The sequence below is a fragment of the Bufo bufo genome, chromosome 5 (genome assembly GCF_905171765.1).
Source record: "Bufo bufo chromosome 5, aBufBuf1.1, whole genome shotgun sequence".
NCBI lineage: Eukaryota > Metazoa > Chordata > Amphibia > Anura > Bufonidae > Bufo > Bufo bufo.
The window spans coordinates 394,164,050-394,191,003 of NC_053393.1; positions in this window are offsets into that span (position 1 = coordinate 394,164,050).

The window sequence follows — 26,954 nt, forward strand, 5'->3', positions numbered from 1 at the left end:
CATCCAGTTTCCATCCAGAGGAAGACAAAAAAAAAAAATGGCGAGGTAGAAGTCAATTTTCCTAATTTTAGGGGAAAAAATTCCTTCCTGACTCAAGACAATCAGAATACTCCCTGGACCAACAACCCTTCCCCGGAAATCTAGTAACTATAACCTGTGTGGGGACTCGCTCTGGTAGACGGGATTATCGGACGCAGTATAGAAGCAACAACAAGTTCTTTGGATCAAACAGTTCAATGTTTTATTCACACTTTAGGCAAATGACCAAACAAGCAGTCATATTCAAAAAAAAAGTCACCTTGCGGTGTTGGTGGTAATTCACACAATGCGGCAATGCTGCCTCAAAGAGCCCTTGCTGATAGCAGCACCAACCTGTTTTCACGCCAATCAGGTAGCATGCCTTCATCCAGACACAAGGCTTCCAGATCCCAACACAGAGACCTGGCATCTGAGCCCAGTTGCCTATTTAACCACCTCAGCCCCCAGTGCTTAAACACCCTGAAAGACCAGGCCACTTTTTACACTTCTGACCTACACTACTTTTACCGTTTATTGCTCGGTCATGCAACTTACCACCCAAATGAATTTTACGTCCTTTTCTTCTCACTAATAGAGCTTTCATTTGGTGGTATTTCATTGCTGCTGACATTTTTACTTTTTTTGTTATTAATCGAAATTTAATGATTTTTTTGCAAAAAAATGACATTTTTCACTTTCAGTTGTAAAATTTTGCAAAAAAAACGAGATCCATATATAAATTTTGCTCTAAATTTATTGTTTTACATGTCTTTGATAAAAAAAAAATGTTTGGGTAAAAAAAAAAATGGTTTGGGTAAAAGTTATAGCGTTTACAAACTATGGTACAAAAATGTGAATTTCCGCTTTTTGAAGCAGCTCTGACTTTCTGAGCACCTGTCATGTTTCCTGAGGTTCTACAATGCCCAGACAGTACAAACACCCCACAAATGACCCCATTTCGGAAAGTACACACCCTAAGGTATTCGCTGATGGGCATAGTGAGTTCATAGAACTTTTTATTTTTTGTCACAAGTTAGCGGAAAATGATGATTTTTTTTTTGATTTTTTTTTCTTACAAAGTCTCATATTCCACTAACTTGTGACAAAAAATAAAAACTTCCTTGAACTCACTATGCCCATCAGCTAATACCTTGGGGTCTCTTCTTTCCAAAATGGGGTCACTTGTGGGGTAGTTATACTGCCCTGGCATTCTAGGGGCCCAAATGTGTGGTAAGGAGTTTGAAATCAAATTCTGCAAAAAATGACCTGTGAAATCCGAAAGGTGCTCTTTGGAATATGGGCCCCTTTGCCCACCTAGGCTGCAAAAAAGTGTCACACATCTGGTATTGCCGTACTCAGGAGAAGGTGGGGAATGTGTTTTGGGGTGTCATTTTACATATACCCATGCTGGGTGAGAGAAATATCTTGGTCAAATGCCAACTTTGTATAAAAAAAATGGGAAAAGTTGTCTTTTGCCAAGATATTTCTCTCACCCAGCATGGGTATATGTAAAAAGACACCCCAAAACACATTCCTCAACTTCTCCTGAATACAGAGATACCAGATGTGTGACACTTTTTTGCAGCCTAGGTGGGCAAAGGGGCCCATATTCCAAAGAGCACCTTTCGGATTTCACAGGTCATTTTTTACAGAATTTGATTTCAAACTCCTTACCACACATTTGGGCCCCTAGAATGCCAGGGCAGTATAACTACCCCACAAGTGACCCCATTTTGGAAAGAAGACACCCCAAGGTATTTCGTGAGGGGCATGGCAAGTTCCTAGAATTTTTTATTTTTTGTCACAAGTTAGTGGAAAATGCTGATTTTTTTTTTTTTTTTTTTCATACAAAGTCTCATATTCCACTAACTTGTGACAAAAAATAAAAACTTCCATGAACTCACTATGCCCATCAGTAAATACCTTGGGGTCTCTTCTTTCCAAAATGGGGTCACTTGTGGGGTAGTTATACTGCCCTGGCATTCTAGGGGCCCAAATATGTGGTAAGGAGTTTGAAATCAAATTCTGTAAAAAATGACCAGTGAAATCCGAAAAGTGCTCTTTGGAATGTGGGCCCCTTTGCCCACCTAGGCTGCAAAAAAGTGTCACACATGTGGTATCGCCGTATTCAGGAGAAGTTGAGGAATGTGTTTTGTGGTGTCATTTTACATATAACCATGCTGGGTGAGAGAAATATCTTGGCAAAAGACAACTTTTCCCATTTTTTTATACAAAGTTGGCATTTGACCAAGATATTTATCTCACCCAGCATGGGTATATGTAAAATGACACCCCAAAACTCATTCCCCAACTTCTCCTGAATACGGAGATACCACATGTGTGACACTTTTTTGCAGCCTAGGTGGGCAAAGGTGCCCAAATTCCTTTTAGGAGGGCATTTTTAGACATTTGGATACCAGACTTCTTCTCACGCTTTGGGGCCCCTAAAATGCCAGGGCAGTATAAATACCCCACATGTGACCCCATTTTGGAAAGAAGACACCCCAAGGTATTCAATGAGGGGCATGGCAAGTTCATAGAAAAAAAAAATTTGGGCACAAGTTAGCGGAAATTGATTTTTTTGATTTTGTTCTCACAAAGTCTCCCTTTCCGCTAACTTGGGACAAAAATTTCAATCTTTCATGGACTCAATATGCCCCTCAGCGAATACCTTGGGGTGTCTTCTTTCCAAAATGGTGTTATTTGTGCGGTGTTTGTACTGCCCTGGCATTTGAGGGTCTCCGCAATCATTACATGTATGCCCAGCATTAGGAGTTTCTGCTATTCTCCTTATATTGAGCATACAGGTAATGAGATTTTTTTTTTCCGTTCAGCCTCTGGGCTGAAAGAAAAAAATGAACGGCACAGATTTCTTCATTCGCATCGATCAATGTGGATGAAAAAATCTCTGCCAAAAAAAGAAAAAGGAGGGGAAAGGCGTCTGCCAGGACATAGGAGCTCCGCCCAACATCCATACCCACTTAGCTCGTATGCCCTGGCAAACCCGATTTCTCCATTCACATCAATCGATGTGGATGAATAAATCATTGCCGGGATTTTTTTTTTTATATATACAAAGTGTTTGCCAAAGTATATGAACACCGCCACCTCCTCAGCTCATATGCCTCGGCAAACGTATCTTTTACTGCAGAGGAGAAATCTCGTCTTGCAGCGCCGCATACACCGACTTGCGTGTAATCTGACAGCAGCGCAATGCTTCTGTCCGAATGCACATCAGTGCTGCAGCTAGTCGATCGGTTGGTCCACCTGGAAGGTAAAAAAAACAAAAGAAAAAAGAAAAAACCAGGCCGCAAAGCAATAACTTTATTAACTTTAGAACAGAACATATTAACTTTTTTTAACTTTTTTAACTTTTTTACTTACCGGTAATTTTTTTTTTGTTTAGTTTTTTTTACCTTTATAGAACAAACCTCTCCTTCCCCATGGGACAATGTGCAAAGCGCAAATCGCCCAAAGATGTGGCAAAGTACGTTATGCACTTTATCCCAGGTGAAAGGAGAGGTTTGCAGCAGCTGTGAGTAAAAGGGCCCTAATAGCCCTGTGTGCCTGTCCTGTGAGATGCAATCCCTATGCTAAGTGTACCTGTGTGTGGTACCTCCGGAAACACTCTCCATAGCATAGGGCAGGGTGGTCAGCACAGTCAGGACAGAAATAGCGGGTGTCACGCCTTATTCCACTCCTGCTACAGACACGACATCTTTTTCGGGGTGACGGTTGGGTTGAGGTACCAGGAACGACACTGGGGAAATGTCGCTCGTGTAGACGGCTAACTACACTGGTGGATGGGGCCACGGAACCTCCTGGGTAAAGGAGGTTCTCGATGATCTCTTCCTGGAATTTGAGGAAAGATCGTGTTCTCCCAGCCTTACTGTAGAGAACAAAACTATTATACAGCGCCAATTGAATTAAATATACAGACACCTTCTTATACCAGCGTCTGGTTCTGCGGGAAACTAAATACGGAGACAACATCTGGTCATTGAAGTCCACCCCTCCCATGAGCGCATTATAGTCGTGGACACAGAGGGGCTTTTCAATGACACGGGTTGCTCGCTCAATTTGGATTGTCGTGTCTGCGTGAATGGAGGAGAGCATGTAAACGTCACGCTTGTCTCTCCATTTCACCGCGAGCAGTTCTTCGTTACACAAGGCAGCCCTCTCCCCCCTTGCAAGCCGTTGGGGGAAGCCCACGCGACTAGTTCGCGCGGTGCCACAGGCGCAAATTCCTTCTAGAAACAAATGCCTAAAGAGGGCCACACTTGTGTAGAAGTTGTCCACATAAAAATGGTACCCCTTGCCGAATAAGGGTGACACCAAGTCCCAGACTGTCTTCCCACTGCTCCCCTGGTAGTCAGGGCAACCGACCGGCTCCAGGGTCTGATCTTTTCCCTCATAGATCCGAAATTTGTGGGTATAGCCTGTGGCCCTTTCACAGAGCTTATACAATTTGACCCCATACCGGGCACGCTTGCTTGGGATGTATTGTTTGAAGCCAAGGCGCCCGGTAAAATGTATTAGGGACTCGTCTACGCAGATGTTTTGCTCAGGGGTATACAAATCTGCAAATTTCTGGTTGAAATGGTCTATGAGGGGCCGAATTTTGTGGAGCCGGTCAAAAGCAGGGTGGCCTCTGGGACGGGAGGTGGTGTTGTCGCTAAAATGCAGAAAACGCAGGATGGTCTCAAATCGTGTCCTGGACATAGCAGCAGAGAACATGGGCATGTGATGAATCGGGTGCGTGGACCAATATGACCGCAATTCATGCTTTTTTGTCAGGCCCATGTTGAGGAGAAGGCCCAGAAAAATTTTAAGTTCGGAAACTTGGACTGGTTTCCACCGGAAAGGCTGGGCATAATAGCTTCCCGGGTTTGCGGTTATAAATTGTGTGGCATACCGGTTTGTCTCTGCCACGACTAAGTCCAAGAGCTCCGCAGTCAAGAACAGCTCAAAAAATCCCAGGGCCGAACCGATTTGAGCCATCTCAACCCGAACTCCAGACTGGGCGGTGAAAGGGGGAACTACTGGTGTGGCTGAAGTTGGTGACTGCAAATCAGGGTTTGCCAGCACCTCAGGGATTCTAGGGGCTCTACGGGCCTGTCTGTGCGGTGGCTGCGACGGGGTAACTATTGCACGTGCCACCGTACCAGCTTCAACTGCCCTTCTGGTGCTCGCTACTTCACCATGTTGTACGGCAGTGCTGGTACTAGGTCCAGGAAGGGCTGCGCTGCTGGTGTATGCCTCACCACGTGATCCGGCAGCGACAGCCCCACTCTGCTGCTCTTGAAGCGGATCCTGCGCAACCTGTGGTCTAGCGACATGGGGCCGGGTACGCCTGGTGCTGCCAGGGACCTCCACCTCCTCGTCCGAACTTTGGGTCAGAGAGCCACTGCTTTCCACAGGTTCATATTCTGACCCGCTAGATTCGTCAGATGAGGGTTCCCACTCCTCATCCGACTGGGTCAGAATCCTGTAGGCCTCTTCAGAAGAATACCCCCTGTTTGACATTTTGGACTACTAAATTTAGGGGTATTCCCTGAGACTACCCAAGAAAAAAAGCAAGCCTGTCTTACAAAGGGGAGGCTAGCGAAGTACCGGAGGCCGCTGCGTGTAAAGTGAATGTGCAGTGATCAAAAAATACAAATTTTTTGTCACTGCGGTGGGGCGGGCGTGGGTGATCGCACGTGTGGGCGACAGATCAGGCCTGATCGGGCAAACACTGCGTTTTGAGTGGAGGGCGAGCTAAGGTGACACTAATACTATTATAGATCTGACCGTGATCAGTTTTGATCACTTACAGATACTATAAAAGTACAAATGCTGATTAGGGATACGCTAATCAGCGAATAAAAGTGACTGCGGTGCGGTGGGGTGGGCGCTAACTGACGCTAACTACCTAACCAAGGGGCCTAAACTATCCCTAAAACCTAACAGCCAATACTAGTGAAAAAAAAAAGTGACAGTTTACACTGATCACTTTTTGTCTTTCACTAGTGATTGACAGGGGCGATCAAAGGGGTGATCAAAGGGTTAATTGGGGTGCAGGGGGGTGATCTGGGGCTACAGTGAAGTGTTTGGTGTACTCACAGTTCAGTCTGCTCCTCTGCTGGATCCAACCGACGAAAAGGACCAGCAGAGGAGCAGAGAAGCCATATAACAGATCATATTTACTAATATGATCTGTTATATGGCTTGTGATTGGATTTTTTGAAAATCGCCAGCCTGCCAGCCAATGATCGTTGCTGGCAGGCTGGTGACGAACTTGTTCTTTAACATTTGCCAGCCCGCGATGCGCATGCGCGGGCCGGCTTTGAGCGAAATCTCGCGTCTCGCGAGATAACGCGTATATGCGTGACTCTGCGCAGCGCTGCCACCTCCGGAACGCGATCCTGCGTTAGGCGGTCCGGAGGTGGTTAAGGACAGCCAGGTACTGCCAAAACCCAGACCAGCATTTACAATTCGGTCCGGTATTTGACCTCACCTGGCTGTAAATCAGCCCAGCAGCACATTCTGGGATAAAAATACCTGTTTTCCCAGACCAAACCTCTAACTGTGTCACATACCCCCCCATCCCCTTTATTTAACCCTGAGAGGGTGAACACACGCCAGACAGTGTACCCGGAACAGGGCATCCGCGTTTCCCTGTAACCGGCCTTCCCTGTGTTCCACTGAAAACTTTATGTTTTGTAGGGAGAGAAACCAGCGGGTGACCCGGGCATTTCTGTCCTTGGCCAGGCTCATCCACTTGAGAGGGGAGTGGTCAGTTAGTAGGTGTAATTTTCTCCCTGATAAATAATAGCGGAGATATTCTAGTGCCCGCTTGATAGCCAGGCACTCTCTCTCCACTAAACTATACCGGGTCTCGGCTGGATTAAGCTTACGGCTAATGAAGACAAAGGGATGCTCCTCCTCCTTCCTGAGACAGTACATCACCGAGTCCTACTTTGGAGGCATCGGTTTGTACTATAAACTCCCTTTTGAAGTTGGGCGTCACCAAAACCGGGGACCCCCACAGGGCTGACTTCAAAGAGGAGAGATCCTCTTCCGCCCGATCATCCCAGCAAACCCTCATTGACTTGTGTCCCTTCAAGAGTCCTGTCAAGGGCGCGGCTAGAGTAGCAAAGTGGGGAACAAACCTGATGTAATAGCCCACTATTCCAAGGAATTACTTTATTTGCCTAGTGGTGACAAGTCGGGGCCAATTCCGTATCGTCTCTATTTTGTTCACTTGGGGTTTGATGACTCCGCGCCCAATGACATACCCCAGGTACTAAGTCTCTTCTAACCCTATCGCACATTTTTTTGGGTTAGCGGTTAGGCCAGCTTTCCGAAGGGAGTCCACTACAGCCTGCACTTTGGGTAGCTGACTTTCCCAGTCGGTACTGTGGATGACAATATCATCCAGGTAAGCCGAAGCGTACCGACGATGTGGACGAAGCACCATGCAGACCAAAGGGTAAGACCTTATATTGATACAGCCCCTCAGGCATGATAAAGGCAGTTTTCTCTTTGGCAGCCTCCGTTAAGGGCATCTGCCAGTACCTGTCACGACCGCTATCCCAGCAGCAGTCGTGTCGCACCAGACGGAGGGGAAGGGGGACCCTTATCTACGGATGGGAAATAGAATGGCCACCCCTGACTAACCCTAAGCTGGCACCTGTCTGCCCTGATACCCTAGACGGGGTGTGAACCCGTGCGGCGAGCAGGATGCCTAAACCCTCAGTTGCCCTAATAAGACTGGACTGGGGAAAGGCCGATGGGAGCGCTAGTCACCATCACTCATGTCTAGGAAAACAACAGGGGAAGATAGCAACAAACAAACAACAGCAGAGATAGACTTATCCAGTCACGAGCAGAGAAGGCGATCCCAAACACGACAGTCCACGCCCCACAGCAACACCATCAAACGATCTCCTTCCAAGGTCAGAGTAGCACTGGAAGTAAGGACTATATCTGGCAATGACTGCAAGTGAAAGTGAAACTAATATAGTAGCTGGGAGTGGCAGACAGGACTCACCTGAGAAGGATGCCTACAAACTCCCAGTCAGGACAAAAAGGTTCACAAGGCAAAACCCAGATGACATACCCTGAACCACGGAGCAAACTCACAAGCTATCGCGAGTAGCAAGTCGCTGCGACCTTCTCCTCCCAGACCTGTCTGGATCAGTCACAGTCGTGACAGTACCCCCCTTTCTACGAGGGGCCCCTGGACCCTCAAGACCAGGCCTCTCCGGATGGGAGCTATGAAAAGCCCGAATGAGTCTGTCCGCTTTTATCTCTGATGCTGGAACCCACATTCTCTCTTCGGAACCATAACCTTTCCAGTGCACCAGGTACTGAAGAGAGCGGCGAACATATCGTGAATCAACAATCTTTTCTACCTGAAACTCAAGACTGCCATCAACAACCACCGGTGGAGGCGGTTGTGGCAATGGTTCAGGAGGTTCTACATATCTCTTAAGCAGAGATCTGTGGAAGACATTATGGATCCTTAGAGTGTGAGGTAGCTCCAGACGAAAAGCCACCGGGTTAATGATCTTAATTACCCTATAAAGACCAATAAATCTCGGACCTAATTTCCACGAGGGAACCTTCAACTTGATATTTCTGGTAGACAACCACACCAAGTCATTCACCCCAAGGTCCGGACCTTCAGAGCGCTTCCTATCAGCCGCACGTTTGTATCTACCACCAATTCTCTTCAAACTTTCTTGCACACTCTGCCAAACTGAAGAAAGCGAAGACGCAAATCGTTCCTCCTCGGGAATCCCAGACGGCCCCCCCTCACTAAACGTACAAAACTGAGGATGGAAACCATACGCACCAAAAAATGGTGACTTATCGGTGGATTCTTGACGACGATTATTAATGGCAAACTCGGCTAACGGTAAATAAGAAGACCATTCCTCCTGATTTTCGGAAACAAAGCATCTCAAATATGTCTCTAGGTTTTGATTGGTATGTTCAGTCTGACCGTTGGACTGTGGATGGAAAGATGAAGAAAACGACAGATGAACCCCTAAACGAGAACAAAAAGCTTTCCAAAATCTAGAAACGAATTGGGTACCACGATCCGAAACAATATCGGAAGGGACCCCGTGAAGCTTCACGATGTGATCAATAAAAACCTGAGCCAGTGTGTTAGCATTAGGCAATGCGGCAAGAGCAATAAAGTGCACCATTTTACTGAATCTGTCAACAACTACAAGAATAACAGTCTTCCCCGCTGATACTGGTAGATCCGTAATGAAATCCATTGACAGGTGCGTCCAAGGCCTGTTGGGGATGGCCAGAGGTAAAAGACGCCCTGCCGGACGAGTATGATCTACCTTAGAACGAGCACAGGTAGCACATGCAGACACAAAATTCAACACCTCCTGGCGCCATTTAGGCCACCAGAACCGACGAGACACTAACTCAGAGGTTGCCCTACTACCTGGGTGTCCTGCCAGTGTGGAGTTATGGTGTTCTTTTAGTATCTCCAGTCGTAAATTTTCTGGCACAAACAGTTTACCCGAGGGGCAGAAGGCCGGGGCGTCCCCCTGAGCTTCCAACACCCTCCCCTCCAAACCTGAGTGTAATGCAGAGACCACCACCCCCTTTTGCAAAATGGGCTCTGGTACCTCAACATCACCCCCTCCAGGAAAACTTCGAGACAATGCATCCGCTTTAGTATTTTTTTGGCGATAGGTTATTACAAAATTAAACCTAGTAAAAAATAACGACCACCGAGCCTGTCTAGGGGTGAGACGTTTAGCAGACTCCAGATATAATAAGTTTTTGTGATCAGTAATCACCGTGACGGGATGAACCGCCCCCTCCAAAAAATGACCCCACTCCTCAAAAGCCAACTTAATAGCCAAAAGTTCCCTGTTGCCAATATCATAGTTCCTTTCTGCAGTAGACAATTTCTTCGAAAAGAAAGCACACGGACGCCATTCACCAGGGGACGGGCCATGAGATAGTACCGCTCCCACCCCCACCTCTGATGCGTCAACCTCTACAATAAAAGGAAGCGAGACATCTGGCTGTACGAGAATAGGGGCCGAGGTGAATCTCTCCTTCAGAGATGCAAAGGCAGTTTTGGCTGCATGTGACCATTTGGAAAAATCGGATCCCTTTCGGGTCATGTCCGTCAGTGGTTTGACCACCAAGGAATAGTTCTTTATAAACTTTCTATAAAAATTGGCAAACCCCAGGAAGCGTTGCAATGCCTTCAGGTTCTCAGGCAGATCCCAGTCTATAATCGCCCGGACTTTCTCTGGATCCATGCGGAAACCTGAATCTGACAACACATACCCCAGAAATGGCAGTTCTTTTACGGCGAACACACATTTTTCTAACTTAGCAAACAATTTGTTGGCCCTTAATATCTGCAGCACTTGTCTCACATGGATCTTATGTGTATCCAGATCCGGGGAATAGACCAGGATGTCATCAAGATATATCACAACAAATCTCCCGATAAGGTGACTAAAGATATTGTTGACAAAATGTTGGAATACCGCAGGCGCATTAGTAAGACCAAATGGCATGACCAGATTTTCATAATGCCCTTCAGGAGTATTAAAAGCCGTCTTCCACTCATCCCCCTCTTTGATGCGAACCAGGTTATAGGCTCCTCTGAGATCCATTTTGGAGAACCATTTAGCACCAGCAACCTGATTAAAGAGGTCGGGAATGAGAGGAAGAGGATAGGGATCTCGGATAGTTATCCGGTTTAATTCCCGGAAATCCAGGCAAGGACGTAGGCCCCCATCTTTCTTTTTAATGAAAAAGAACCCTGCAGCCACAGGTGAAGAAGAGGGTCTGATGTGTCCCTTAGCCAAACTCTCCGAAATATAATCTTTCATAGCCTTCCTCTCCTGGCCGGAAAGATTGTATAACCGGGTTTTAGGTAGTTTTGCCCCAGGTAATAGATTAATCGGGCAATCATATGGACGATGAGGTGGTAACCCCTGACAACACTTCTCAGAGAACACATCCATAAAATCTGACAGAAAGGCAGGTAAAGCTGTTACAGAGAGTGTAGAGAACCTACTACTCAAGCAGTTGTCCTTACAATGTTCACTCCACTCCACAATCTCCCCGGCCTGCCAATCCACCACTGGATTGTGAGTCACCAGCCAGGGAAGCCCCAATACCATAGGAGCCGGAAGACCGTCCAGGACATAACAAGAGATATGCTCTTTATGGAGGTCCCCTACCTGCAGATGGATATTATGGATGATCTGAGTTAACTCTCTCTGAGTAAGAGGGGAGGAGTCGATGGCAAACACAGGAATAGTTCTGCATACCGGTTCCGGAGTAAAACCCAGAGCCTGAGCAAACCAAGAATCCACCAAGTTGACCCCCGCCCCACTGTCCAAAAAGACGGAACAGATCTCAGTTTTATTGCCCGCCTCAATGGTAGCGGACAACAAAAACTGAGACATGCGTATGGAGGAAACGAATACGCCCAGACTGTTCTCCTCCGCACAATCTGGGGACTCTAGTTTTCCGGCGGCTCCTTTGTTTGTGGTCTCTTGGGTTCTGAGGGACAAACCTTTACAAAATGACACCTCCCCCCACAACGAAAACAAACCTCTGACCTACGGCGGAACTTAGGAGGATTCACCCGTCTAGTGGCGCCCCCTATTTGCATTGGTTCGACTGGACCATAACAGACCGATCCCTGCCCTATAGAGGCCTCCGTAAAATTTAATAGTCTCTCCCTGAGTCGTCTGTCGATTCTTATGGACAGAGACATAGCAGCCTCAAGAGACCCAGGGACCTCGTATACCGCCAGCGCGTCTTTTAATTTTTCAGACAACCCCTGGCAGAACTGACTCCTAAGGGCCGAGTCGTTCCATAACGTATCAGTAGCCCACCTACGGAATTCGGAACAATATAGTTCAGCAGACCGGTTCTCTTGCCGAAGTCTACTTAGCTTAGACTCAGCCAGTGAGACCCTGTCCGGGTCATCATATACGAGACCCAGGGCTTCAAAAAACTCCTTCACTGATCGTAAGGCCGGAGAGTCTGATGGTAGGGAGAAAGCCCAAGCCTGCGGATCTCCTTGCAGGAGAGAAATTACAATGCCCACCCGTTGTTCCTCACCGCCGGAGGATCTAGGGCGTAACCTGAAGAACAATTTGCAAGCTTCTCTGAAGGTTACAAATTGGTCTCTCCCTCCAGAGAACCTATCAGGTAAAGCCACTTTTGGCTCAGGAGTACCTTGGTTTCCCGTAGCAACGGTGGAACCCAAGGATTGCTGCTGCAGCACTGTTGCTTTTAATCCTGCCACTTCAAGGGATAACCCCTGTAATTGTTTCGCCAAAACCGAAACCAGATCCATAGTGGAACAGACAAAATACAAAGCAAAACAGCTTTTTTTTTTAAAAGGCCAGATATACTGTCACGACCGCTATCCCAGCAGCAGTCGTGTCGCACCAGACAGAGGGGAAGGGGGACCCTTATCTACGGATGGGAAATAGAATTGCCACCCCTGACTAACCCTAAGCTGGCACCTGTCTGCCCTGATACCCTAGACGGGGTGTGAACCCGTGCGGCGAGCAGGATGCCTAAACCCTCAGTCGCCCTAACAAGACTGGACTGGGGAAAGGCCGATGGGAGCGCTAGTCACCATCACTCACGTCTAGGAAAACAACAGGGGAAGACAGCAACAAACAAACAACAGCAGAGATAGACTTATCCAGTCACGAGTAGAGAAGGCGATCCCAAACACGACAGTCCACGCCGGACAAGAGCTCCACAGCAACACCATCAAACGATCTCCTTCCAAGGTCAGAGTAGCACTGGAAGTAAGGGCTATATCTGGCAATGACTGCAAGTGAAAGTGAAACTAATATAGTAGCTGGGAGTGGCAGACAGGACTCACCTGAGAAGGATGCCTACAAACTCCCAGTCAGGACAAAAAGGTTCACAAGGCAAAACCCAGATGACATACCCTGAACCACGGAGCAAACTCACAAGCTATCGCGAGTAGCAAGTCGCTGCGACCTTCTCCTCCCAGACCTGTCTGGATCAGTCACAGTCGTGACAGTACCCTTTTGTAAGGTCCAAAACAGAAAAATACCAGGCTTGTCCTAACCTCTCGATAAGCTCATCCACCCGGGGCATGGGATACATTTCGAATGTAAAAAACCTCGTCACGTTTTCGAAAGTTGTTACAAAACCGCAATGTCCCATCCAGCTTGGGTATCAATACTATAGGACTGGCCCACTCACCTTTTTGGCTCCTCCATGACGTCTAGCTGCAACATTAGCTGCACCTCCTCCGATATGGCTTGTTGCCGAGCCTCGGGCACCCAGTATGGTTTTTGCCTGAGGCTCAGTGACAATGTCATGCTGGATTATGGAAGTGCATCCAAGGAGGTTCGAGAACACATCTGTGTTCCGACTAACGAACTTCCTGGCCTCCTGAGTCTGTTTAGAGGAGAGGCTGTCAGCAATTTTTACTGTGGAAGCCACCTCTCTTGCATCAGACAGAGGGGCCGGTACCTCTTCTCCTAGAAAACCCGGCCACGGGCTCTCTTCTGTACAGGTTTCCCTATCTTTCCACGGTTTGAGTAAATTCACAAGGTAAACCTGCTCTTGCTTTCACCGCCCTGGCTTGTGTACCTTGTAGTTTACATCTCCAATTTTCCGGAGTACCTCGTAGGGCCCCTGCCACCAGGAACTTACTTCCACAGTCGGCACCAGAACCAAAACCCGATCACCCGGTTTAAAGATCCGGAACCGAGCCCGCCGATTGTAGACCCAACTCTGGGCAACACTGTCTCTATCCGATCTTGCATCTGGGTAACGTACTCAATGACACTTTTATGTGGCGTGGGTTGTTGTTCCCACCCCTCTTTGGCCACGTCCAAGAGACCGTGAGGGTGTCTGTCATATAGCAGTTTAAAGGGCGAGAACCCCGTAGAGGCCTGCGGTACCTCTCGCACTGCGAACATAAGATAGGGTAGAAGTTCTTCCCATCTTTAGATACTACCTTTTTCAACATATTTTTTATGTTTGGTTAAACTGTTCTACCAGACCGTCCGTTTGCAGATGGTAAATGGACGTCCGTAGTTGTTTTATGTGCAGAAACTTACAGAGTTCCCTCATCACCTTGGACATAAAAGGGGTCCCTTGGTCGGTCAGAACCTCTTTAGGTAGTCCTACTCTGGAAAACATCTCCATTAACTCCTTAGCTATGAGTTTGGGCGAGGTATGTCACAGTGGCACCGCCTCCTGGTACTGAGTGGCGAAGTCTAGAATGACTAAGATGTGTTGATGCCCTCTGGTGGACTTCGGTACTGGGCCTATGAGGTCCATAGCTATTGGGTCATATAGTACTTCGATAATTGGGAGAGGTACTAGGGGACTATGGAAATATCGCTGTGGCTGGGGTCTAGTTATCTGGCAGGTCGGGCAAGACTTACAAAACTCTTCCACTTTTTTGAATATGCTGGGCCAGTAAAACCGCTGTAGAATACGATCCTGAGTTTTCTGCAGCCCCAGGTGACCCCCGAGAACGTATTGGTGGGCTAGATCTAACACAAGCTTGCGATAAGCCTTGGGGACCACCAACTGTTCAATAGGTTCACCCCGTAGTTGGTTTACCTGATACAACATATCTGGATGAACCACAAAACAGGGAAACACTGACTCTTCCCCAGGTTGTTGTGGTTCACCGTCTACTATTAACACATTTTCCCAGGTGCGGGATAGGATTGGGTCCCGATGTTGGGCAGTACCAAAATTATCAACAAACTAAAAAATGGTGGCTCACTTCAGGCAGGGTTCTGGAATAGGTGCTACTAACCCAATGTAGAGGAACACCCAACCTCTAATGTTGATTGGTAAAATGGTTAAGGGTTAAGGGCGAGCACTCAACAATTGGACCACAGTAATATGATATAAAATTTATTAAATCACAATGATACAACGCGTATGTAATTACTAAAATCTACAATAACATATAAAATCTGTAGACATAAAATACTGAATATCACAGATGAAGGTGAGTGGTGATAAAAGTCCCTTAATGTCCAAAATAACTAATACGTAGGCAATTTGAACCGCAGGTGACTGCACTTGATTTCCAGTACGCACACTAAAGTTACCAATGATAGCAAATGTAGCGTGCTGTGGCTATATTGGTGTATCCAATGCGCATGTGAATGTAACAATTGGGTTATAGACCAAGGAGGTCTAATGCGCAAACTGAAGCTGCTAGGAGTAGCTGATTCCTATGCGCTGATGTTATGCTTCCATGTCCAATGTGTCTAGCAATGCAATAATAGGCTCTTGCGCACTAATGGTTGGCAAACAAGTTCCTGCTTGTGTAACATGTGTCCTGAATAAAGTTGTGTGTAATGGATATACACGCTTGTTACAAGTTAGTCCGTCACATAAAGATTTCGACCGAAGTCTTCCTACCTTCCCATCGGTACGTCTCACAGATGCCTCTATAGACGTGCCATATAGATGAGCGGCATGGAACGCTCCCAACCTCTCACTTGTGGTTCCTGTCGTTAGTTGGTCCCAGATCTCGCGATGTTGTAAACGTGATCTGTATCCGGACGTTGGAGAGCGGAGGTTCGACAGTTTCTATACTCTGCGTGTTGAATATCCAAATACCTCTGTTAAACTGTAGTTTGCATTGCCATGCATAAGGTGCGGAGGTGCTGTTTCAACAGGTGTGCGGCCCAGACGCGTTTCGGGAGTCCTTCTCCCTTCGTCAGTGGTACAGCAACACCTGTAAGCCTCCGCCTTTTATATCGTAGATAAGCACCAAAACCTGGATCGCTGGATTCACATAGGACATTAAAAAATCGCATGCGTTTTTGTTGTGCGTTTTCAATGCGTTTTTTTTAGGGAGTATGCGTTTTTTCCTGAAATAGATTCCTTGTTGCATTCTATATAACTAGTATGCACCCAATTTGTTATTACTCATTGCCTGTATTAATAATCAGCTATTCTTGTACATCTCATGATATTACAATACCATAATGTTAAAATGCTATCATTTTTAAGATTTTTATGCATCTACAGCATAAAATCCAAATGGATTATCTATATACTGTCTAAATCCATATGCATATTGGTGTAATTGATCATTTGTAGCTTCATTATTATAGGACATCAACACAAAATATATAATAATATAAAATATATATAATATATAATATAATTGGTACAGAATAAAAACCCTATAGTATATCACCAACTGTAATTGCAATATAACCTGTATTGATATAGATAAAAACAAATTTAATACTAATACAATGCAAAGCTTAAAATACTACTAATAGTAGATAATAATAAAATGTATAAAAATAAGAGGTTGAGAGACTGTTTCAAAATTCCCAATCTGGTTATGATAGAGATGTACAGATAAGGGGAACCTCACTGGATTGGGTTATGGTGTATAAGACTGGCTGCCCGCGTCCGAGTCCACGACTCAGTGTCGATAAACGGCCTGACTGAGTCGCAAGAATCGGAACGGGGGCACCCAGTCTATAAGAACCCAAAAATTTCTAGTTCGGCATTCAAACCCACTGGCAACAATGATCCAAATTGATATATATGTCTGGATTCTGTCCTTGACATCTGTTTAATATAGTTGCCTCCACGCCAGTGTTTGTTTACCTTTTCCAGTGCCGTAAATACCAGGCCTGAGGGATCTTTATTGTGTATGTCTTTGTAATGTTTGGATAGACAGTGTTTTTCATACCCTTTACGTATGTTGGCTATATGTTCAGCCATCCTGGTTTTCATAGGGCGCTTGGTTCTACCAATGTACTGTCTCCTACAGGGGCACTGGATTAGGTAAATGACTCTTGTCGTGTTGCAAGTCAGACAATCTTTAATATCCCATATATGATTATTTTGTGTTGAGGAAATTGTAGTAGTTTTCCTAGATACGGGATTGACCTTACAGGCCATACATTTCCCACATTTAAAAAAACCTTTTAGATTCATCCAAGTGCCCAGAATTGTGTTCTCGTTTTTCAATACATTAGACTTTTTAATCGATGGGGCTATTTTTAGGCCCAAATTAGGTGCCTTGGTGAATACTAATGCCGGCGTGGTTGGTAAAAGATGGCCTATCCTTTTATCATTTAGAATATGGTGCCAGTGGGTTTTAATGATTTTTTGTAGCCGCTTGTAACTATTGTTAAATGGAAGGACAATTTTACTATTAATGACCTCACTGCCTTGTGTTCCCTCCAACCTTGGTTCTTTATTTATAAAAAAGGTGCTCCTATCTAATTTCCTGGTTTTTTCTAATGCTGTATTAATCACTGTTTCAGGGTATTGTCTTTCTACAAATTGTTCTCTCATTTTGGCCGCTTCTTGTTCAAAATACAAATCCTGTGTGCAGTTCCTTCTTATTCTGCGGAATTGGCCATATGGGACGTTTATCAGCCAGGTCGGCAAATGACAGCTCGAAAACTGTATAAAACTGTTTGTCGAGGTAGGTTTTGAAAATGTATTACAAATATATCTTTGTTCTACTCTTTTTATTTTCAAATCCAAAAATTCTGTCTCCTCTATAATATTTGCAGTGAATCTCAAATTTAACTGATTCTGATTAATTTCTTCCAAAAAACGAATCAAGTTCTTCTCTGCTTTTTCTCCAAATAAAGATGACATCATCTATAAATCTCCGCCATAGTACCAAAATTATCCCCAGAGACATTGAGGTCTGCCAATTCAGGACCCGGCGGCAAGTCCTCCACGTCTCCAACCATCACACTTAGCGTGGTTGCCTCCCCCTATAACACTGAAATGGCGGTCACCCCTACCGCTGTCCCTTCAGTCTTAGGTTCTGGTCTCCCCCCTGAGCCAGGCCACTCTGCTAAGGTTACCCCTGTCAAATGGGTATCAGTCACTCTCATAGCAGGCTACAGTGCCAGGAAGCCCAGGAAGTCTCTCCCTATTATGAGTTCATAATGTAGAGTTGTGGCGACAGCCACCTCGTGGGTCCATCTAATGGCCACTGTGGTTAGATACATCAGCGCGGTGGGTAGTCTTTTAAGTCTCCATGGATGCACATCACCCCGACTTACCAGCCAGTATACTCAGTGGACCGCAACAGGGTAGCCCTTACTAGGAGTCCAGCAGAGCCTCCGCCGAAGTGTCTCCCACTTCCACCTGGCACAAGTGATCTAGAGACTCTGGGGTACCTGTTGCACACAGCCTCCTGGCATATAGCGACTGACGGTAGCCATAGTTAGTGTACATGGGCTCAACCCGAGGGGGAAAGTCAGCCCTTACATGGTCAGGCTCCTGACACTGCCAGCAGACTATTGGAGCCAGGTCTGCCGTAGGTACATCTCGGGTGGGTTTTATCGGCTCAAATCTCCAGGCCTGGGGTTGAAATTTCCAGGGTTTGCCGACCTACTTCCCGACAGTACCCTCCTTTAGATTTCTGGTCCACCATCTCAAGGGTATTGCCAGGAGACACGTGACCAATCCAGTGCTGGAGAGTGTATGGCAAAGCCCTCCAGAACATATCGGCTAATAGTCTATCCAGCATAGCCGGAGGACTCAGCACATCAGGCTGTAGCCATTTTTGCAAGAGGTGGAGTAAGTCATAATACTGGGTCCTTGCAGGCTCAGCCAGCTTAAATCCCCATCGATTTATCCACTGGGCCCGGACCAATACATTCACCCCCAGACTTGCCAAAATCTCACCCTTTACTTTTTGGTAGTTGGCCGGCAAGTCGAAATACACCCGCTGGGAAATGGATGTCAGGAATGGAGCGACGACCTCATCCCACTGGTCACGGGGTAGATTTTCCCTGTTGGCCACTTTCTCATACATCGCCAGGTAGGTTTCAATGTCGTCTGAGGGGGTCATCTTAGGAATCGCGGTACGGACTGCTTTCCGGGCATCGTGGATGCTCGGAGCTGCTCCTGCTGTCTGCAAAGCTATCACGTTCTGTGGCAGCAACTGGTTAGTCTCCTGCTGCTACTTATTAGCCTCGCATTGCTGCAGGTTTGTCTCTCACTGCTACAGATAAACCTCCATGAGGGCCTTCACAACAGCCTTCATTTTGTCATGGGGCACTGGTTGTAATACAGCTGGTTTAATGTACGAAATACAATTGTGCCTGAAAAATGCAGAAACCAAAAATATCGGCATTCACGCCAGCCTCACTGCTCTTGCCCGCATCCTCCATCAATTGTGGGGACTCGCTCTGGTAGACAGGATTAGCTGACGCAGTATAGAGGCAACAACAAGTTCTTTGGATCAAACAGTTCAGTGTTTTATTCACACTTTAGGCAAATGACAAAAAAAAGCTGTCATATTCAAACAAAAAAGTCACCTTGCAGTGTTGGTGGTAATTCCCACCATGCAACAATTCTGCCTCAAAGAGTCCTTGCTGATAGCAGCACCAACCTGTTTTCATGCCAAACAGGTAGCAAGCCTTCATCCAGACACAATGCTTCCAGATCCCAACACAGAGACCTAGTTTCTGAGCCCAGCTGCCTATTTAAGGACAGCCAAGTGCTGCCAAAACCCGGACTGGCATTTAAAATATGGTCCGGTATTTGACCTCACCTGGCTGTAAATCAGCCCAGCAGCACATTCTGGGAGGAAAATACCTGTTTTCCCAGACCAAACCTCTCACTGTGTCACACCTTTAAAATTATTACACTCCAGAAATACATCCAGGCCCCTCTTGAACTCTTTTAGTGAGTTCTCCATCACCACCTCCTCAGGCAGAAAGTTCCATAGTCTCATTGCTCATACCGTAAAGAATCCTGTTCTATGTTTGTGTATAAACCTTCTTTCCTGTAGACATAAAGGATGTCCCCTCTTCACAGTCACAATCTTGGATATACTGTAAAAAGATGATGGGAGAGATCTGTGTACTGGCCCCTGATATATTTAAACATTGTTATTAGATCTCCCCTTAGTTGTCTTTTTTCTAAACTGAATAACCCTAATTTTGATAATTTTTCTGGGTACTGTAGTCCACCCATTCCAGTTATTACTTTAGTTGCCCTTCTCTGAACCCTCTCCAGCTCTTCTATTGCTATCATGTTCACAGAAGCTCAGAACTGTACACAAGACTGACTAGTAAGTTGTAAAGTGGCAGGACTATGTTCTCACAATGGGCATCTATGCTCCTTTTGAAGCAACCCATCGTAATCTTATTGGCCTTGGCAGTAGCTGCCTGACACTAGTTTCTACAGTTTAGTTTGCTGTCCACTAAAATTCCTAAGTCCTTTTCCATGTCAGTGTTACCCAGTGTTTTACCATTTAGTATGTATGGGTAACTAGCATTATTCCTTCCCATGTGCATAACCTTACATTTGTCAGTGTTAAACCTCATCTGCCACTTCTCTGCCTAAGCCTCTAATCTATCCAGATCCATCTGTAGCAGTATACTGTCCTCTTCCATGTTAATTAATATTTTACTGTGCAAGCCTTTTACAAGATCATTAATAAATACAGTCAGGTCCATAAATATTGGGACATCGACACAATTCTAAAATTTTTGGCTCTCTACATCACCACAATGGATTTGAAATAAAACAAACAAGATGTGCTTTAATTGCAGACTGTCAGCTTTAATTTGAGGGTATGTTGTGCCTTTTCATAGGTAAACGCATTGATATCCAATTCATTATTGTCAAAATGGATGTTCATTGCCTTTAAGAGCCATGCTCGACTATAGTTGCAATTTTGTATGTCTTGAGTAGGCCAAATGAAGGTCACACAAAGGTTTATACTCTTCAGTGTTATCCTTCCCATGAATGTAGCAGTCTGAGAAGAGGCCTCCTTGTCTACTTACTTAAATTTATGACGGGAGAAAAAGATAAGCTCTGTGCAGCTGGTGATAATTACCTATACAATTAGGCATTTATTAATGAAGCTAAATATATAATATGTATGTATTCATTTAATGAGCCTTAGTCCTTAGCATAAGACAATCAGTAGGACATATATATATTTGTTTATAATATATTGTTATATGTTACGAAGACAACATGTATCCAGTATATTATATATATATTTCTCATTAGGGGAATATCTGTCTCAAGAAGAGTGTCTGTGAAGATGTGTGTTTTGTAACAATTAATCACATCTTTGGTATGACAGAGGAGGTACTGATATCTCTGTGAGAAAACAAGGGAATTTACGATCCACAAATAAACAGTGTGAGAGACATTAAGTGAGACGCCTAGAGGTCTGTCTCTAATTGCTACAAGTGTCAGAATTAATCCCTATGGCTTTGAATTAAAGCTTCTAAGGTCAAAATGTATATTCAGACTTAAATAAGTTAACCCTTTATACTATGATGCAGATAGCTTATACAGCAGTGCCACCTAGGTATCAGTAGGTGACATTACAACAGTAGCAAAAGTGCATTCGGGGTAAGGTTATGATGTCACATTTTTTTATCAATGGTCACACCCATCCGACAATGATTGGAAAGTTCCAAACCAGGAAGGTGTGTCTAACTGATAAGTTTGTGATCATAAGCCATACACAGTAAGGGAAAAGGAAGAAAGAAAGGAGAAAAAGAGTGGAGAAGAGAAGTAGAGGGGTCTATCAAGGTGAAAGCCATGGTGAGATGCGCTATGATGGACCACCCAGCTTTCCTAGGAGCAGAAGTGAGATTCCTACTAGGACTTGGTAAGAGACACAGAAAATGATATTTCATTTTATTAAGACTAATTTGATAGTGTGGGTGAAATTATACCATCTAGATTGGCGAATAAATAAATAAATAAATAATTAAATTAATTGATCATCTCCATATTGAGATGTAGTCTTAGGATATTGTGAGGCTTCATTCTACCTGCAGAAGAATCTAGACTCATAATCTAGCAAAGCATTAAATAATTGCTTTTATATATATATATTGATAGAACATTCTTCGCCAAGCTAAGTGATGGATTCCCACAGGAAGGACTTATTTCAAGTCCTTCCTATTTAAGATATGGTCTAGCAAAATCCTAGATCGCTGTTATTTGTCTTAATAGTCTTACCAAAGTTATATGTGTGAAAATAGTCCAGGATGGGGCGGAAGGATACAGTTATCTCTTCTAAGTTATATCCTTGAATGGATTTGCCCATCTTGAAGTCATGTGATGTATAGTTGGTTAGGGGGGGCAGAATGTATTTAGCATTCTATATTGATGTCTAGGATTAGACATGCCCATCTTGATATAATGAGGTTTTCTCTGAACAGAAGTAATGTATATAACTTATGTTCATATTTTGATATACTAACCTAATAATAGCTTGGTTATAATGTGACAAGTTATTTCCACTCACATGTATTGTTAAGCTTGTAATGCTTTATATTAACGCTATATATATTCATTTGCATGTATCATTGTGTTTATTTACTTATATATGTTTATAATCTTGTAACCAATAAATCTGCATATTTTTATAATACCTGTGTATTATTGTATAATGCAGAACTACATTTTATCATTAACATCATCTCACGTCAAAAAGAACTTATTTATCTGAGGAAATAGTCGGACTCAGATGTGAATTGTATCAATTAGGTTGTCTACAATTCACCAGGTCATGATTTTAAGAATTTATGACAAATTTTATAAAAAAAAATTAATAATTCTTAATTGAATTATTACCCACCGACAGGTATTTACATCCAAATCAGGTGAACGGTGTAGTAATTGCAACAGTTTGCATATGTGCCTCCCACTTGTTAAGGAACCAAAAGTTATGGGACAGAATAATAATCATAAATCAAACTTTTACTTTTTAATACTTGGCTGCAAATCCTTTGCATTCAATTACAGCCTGAAGTTTGGAACGCACAGACATCACCAGACGCTGGGTTTCAACCCTGGTGATGCTCTGCCAGGCCTCTACTACAACTGTCTTCAGTTCCTGCTTGTTCTTGGGCATTTTCCCTTCAGTTTTGTCTTCAGCAAGTGAAACGCATGCTCAATCGGATTCAGGTCAGGTGATTGACTTGGCCATTGCATAACATTCCACTTCTTTCCCTTAAAAAATTTCTTTGGTTGCTTTTGCAGTATGCTTTGGGTCATTGTCCATCTGCACTGTGAAGCGCCATCCAATGAGTTCTGAAGCATTTGGCTGAACATGAGCAGATAATATTGCCCGAAACACTTCAGAATTCATCCTGATGCTTTTGTCAGCAGTCACATCATCAATAAATACAAGAGAACCAGTTCCATTGGCAGCCATACATGCCCACGCCATGACACTACCACCACATGCTTCACTGATAAGGTGGTATGCTTAGGATCATGAGCAGTTCCTTTCCTTCTCCATACTCTTCTCTTCCCATCACTCTGGTACAAGTTGATCTTGGTCTCATCTATCCATAGGATGTTGTTCCAGAAATGTGAAGGCTTTTTTAGATGTCGTTTGGCAAACTCTAATCTGGCCATCCTGTTTTTGAGGCTCAGCAATGGTTTACATCTTGTGGTGAACCCTCTGTATTCACTCTGGTGAAGTCTTCTCTTGATTGTTGACTTTGACACACATACACCTACCTCCTGGAGAGTGTTCTTGATCTGGCCAACTGTTGTGAAGTGTGTTTTCTTCACCAGGGAAAGAATTCTTCGGTCATCCACCACAGTTGTTTTCCATGGTCTTCTGGGTCTTTGGTGTTGCTGAGCTCACTGATGTGTTCCTTCTTTTTAAGAATGTTCCAAACAGTTGCTTTAGCCATGCCTAATGTTTTTGCTAGCTCTCTGATGGGTTTGTTGTGTTTTTTCAGCCTAATGATGGCTTGCTTCACTGATAGTGACAGCTCTGTGGATCTCATCTTGAGAGTTGACAGCAACAGATTCCAAATGCAAATAGCACACTTGAAATGAACTCTGGACCATTTATCTGCTCATTGTAATTGGGATAATGAGGGCATAACATACACCTGGCCATGGAACAGCTGAGAAGCTAATTGTCCCATTACTTTTGGTCACTTAAAAAGTAGGAGACACATATGCAAACGGTTGTAATTCCTACACCGTTCACCTGATTTGGATGTAAATACCCTCAAATTAAAGCTGACAGTCTGCAGTTAAAGCACATCTTGTTCATTTTATTTCAAATCCATTGTGGTGGTGTATAGAGCCAAAAATGTTAGAATTGTGTCGATGTCCCAATATTTATGGACCTGACTGTATATTGAAGAGAATTTGGCCCAATACTGACGCCTGTGGAACACCACTAGTGACAGTGACCAAATCTGAGTGTGTACCATTAATAACCACCCTCTGTTTTCTATCACTGAGCCAGTTACTTTCCCACATACAGACATTTTATCCCAGTCCAAGCATTCCTATTTTATATTCTAACCTTTTATGTGGCACAGTATCAAATGCTTTGGAGATGTCAAGATATATGACATCCATTGACCCACTCCTGTCAAGTCTAGAACTTACCTCCTCATAGAAACTTATTAAATTTATTTGACATGACCAATCCCTCATGAAGCCATGCTTATACAGGATTATTTGCTTATTTTCATTGAGGTGCTCAAAGATAACATCCCTTAGAAAACGTTCAATCAGTTTACCCATGATAGATGTTAAACTTACCGGCCTATAGTTTCCAAGATCTCTTTTTAACCCCTTTTTGAATATTGGCACCACATATGCTACTCGCCAATCCTGTGGAATGCTCCCTGTCAAAATAGTGTCCTTAAATATCAGAAATAAGGATCTGTCTATGACATTACTTAATCCTGTTAGGATACAGGGGTGTATGCCATGTGATCCCGGCGAATTGTCTATTTTAATCTTTTTAAGACGCAGATGTACTTCTTCCTGCGTGAGACCGGCCACTTTAATCAGGGGTTTACTTTTACACTCTGTATTTCATCTGACAGTTTATTTTCCGCAGTGAATACAGTGATGAAAAAATATTTAATAGCTTTGCTTTCTCCTCATCGCTCTCTGCAACTTCCCTCTCATCACTCTGTAAAGGGCCGACACCTTCAAATTTATACTTTTTACCATTTATATAATTGAAGAATATTTTGTAGCTGAAACAGACTCCACAAGGCATGGTGACTCCTTTACAAAACATTCACATGACCGATGTCTCATCATGTTATCTATCTCTCTGCAAGTATATATGCAAATTAAAAGTTACCCTCACCCATAGGTTTTAAGGTCAATAAAAACAGGGTGAATTAGAACAGGTCAGGATAGACTCTGTCAGTAAAGTTAAAGAGGTTACGCCATGATTGATAAAAAACAATGGAAATCATATAGTACAGGACAATCTCTTTCTAACAAAGCTAGAACCAGCACTGTACCTCACATAGATTCAGAGATATCCCTATTCATTGCTCCAAATGCTCCTTCTTTCTCAGGAACATGTCCTTCCTGATGTAGCTCTCTCTCCATATCACAGCTCAGGCAGGTCAGGGGAAGGTGTCTTTTTTCAAGGAGGTGTGTCCTCTCTACTGCAGCTGTTTCCCTGTAATTGTCACAGTTTCTATCAGTAGATATGCAGTGAGCCCCTGAGGAACCAGTGCTGAGGATGAGAGTGGTAGTGGCCCTGATGAGATGTTGTATCACAGTGTAATCCCTCAGGCTGTCACTCCTTGTGGTTTGGTACAGTGAAAAGGTGTTGTAAACGAAGTGCAAAGAATAATTTGTGGTACCTCCAGCTATAATAAATACAAGGTGCAGTCTCTGTCACCAGATAATGAGGTATGGTGGCTGGTTAGATGGAACTCATACGTAAACTAGCAAACAAAGTCACTCTTTCCTGATTCTTCCTTACTATGGCTAAGTGGGGACCTGTGATTCTAGGTGTCCACTACATAATACATGCTTTTAGATTTGCCTATCCTGCTCTCGGGTGACAGGTGTCTTAACTGGTTATTCCTCACCTTGCAGCACTGTCTGTAAAAATTTTTTTATAGTTGATCACTCTGCTGTCTGGAACACCTTAGCTTTATGGGTTTCTGTTCCTCTGGAGTAGTGTTCCTCACAGTGGAGATGGATTTCTGGTCTTGAGGCCCTAATGAGCATGGGGTGATGGATAATGCTATATATCAAGTAAAGGACGGCTCTACCTCCTGGTTTGGGATGGCCAGGTGCACCTATCTGATGTCGCACTCAAGGCACCAAAATATTTTATCAAATGAAAGAGATGGGCACTCTAATATCCGGAACCAACAGATAAATTTATTAATCACAATATTAATAGTACATATATAAAATAGATATATAGATAGGTAGGATGGTTCCCACTCAAGAATATATTTAGGAACAATCAATTAATATCTTCAATCAATATAAAAATACAGGCCTGTCACTACACAATAAAATACACCGTAAAATTATACTAAACAATAAATATTATCCTAAACAATAAATATGAAACTAGTGATGGTCACTAAGAATACACAATAGGCTGTTGCAGATTGAATGGAGCTGCTAATAGTCAGATCCGTCCAATCTAGATACGCATGGAGGCTCTCGCTGTGCGGGAGTGTTATCTGAGCAAATATAACTACTACCTATACGAAGTGTGAAGAAACACACATTCCCAATGTGCTAATATTAAGGAACAATCCTAATATCCAAGTGCCGGTATTATAAAGAAAGGAAAAAAGGAATCCTGAAAAAAGACAATCACTTGTGGTTAATCCAGATCATCTGTGTAAATAATTGTTCAACAAAAATAAGAATCCTGTAGGATAAATCAAATTGCGTTGTGTTACTGTGTTTAAAATAATAAGTGAATATTCATTTGCTGCAGAATCTCTTGTATTGCCCACAAACAGCAGAGGTTCGCCGATGTTAGCGGCAGAATACTATTGAGTCTGTAGCCGCTTGCGTGTAGGTATAACTTTGTATTCAAATGTTGCAATAGCGATAGTTTCAATTTGCCACTATGGACTGAACGCAATCAACTGGCAGAGGACTGCAATGCC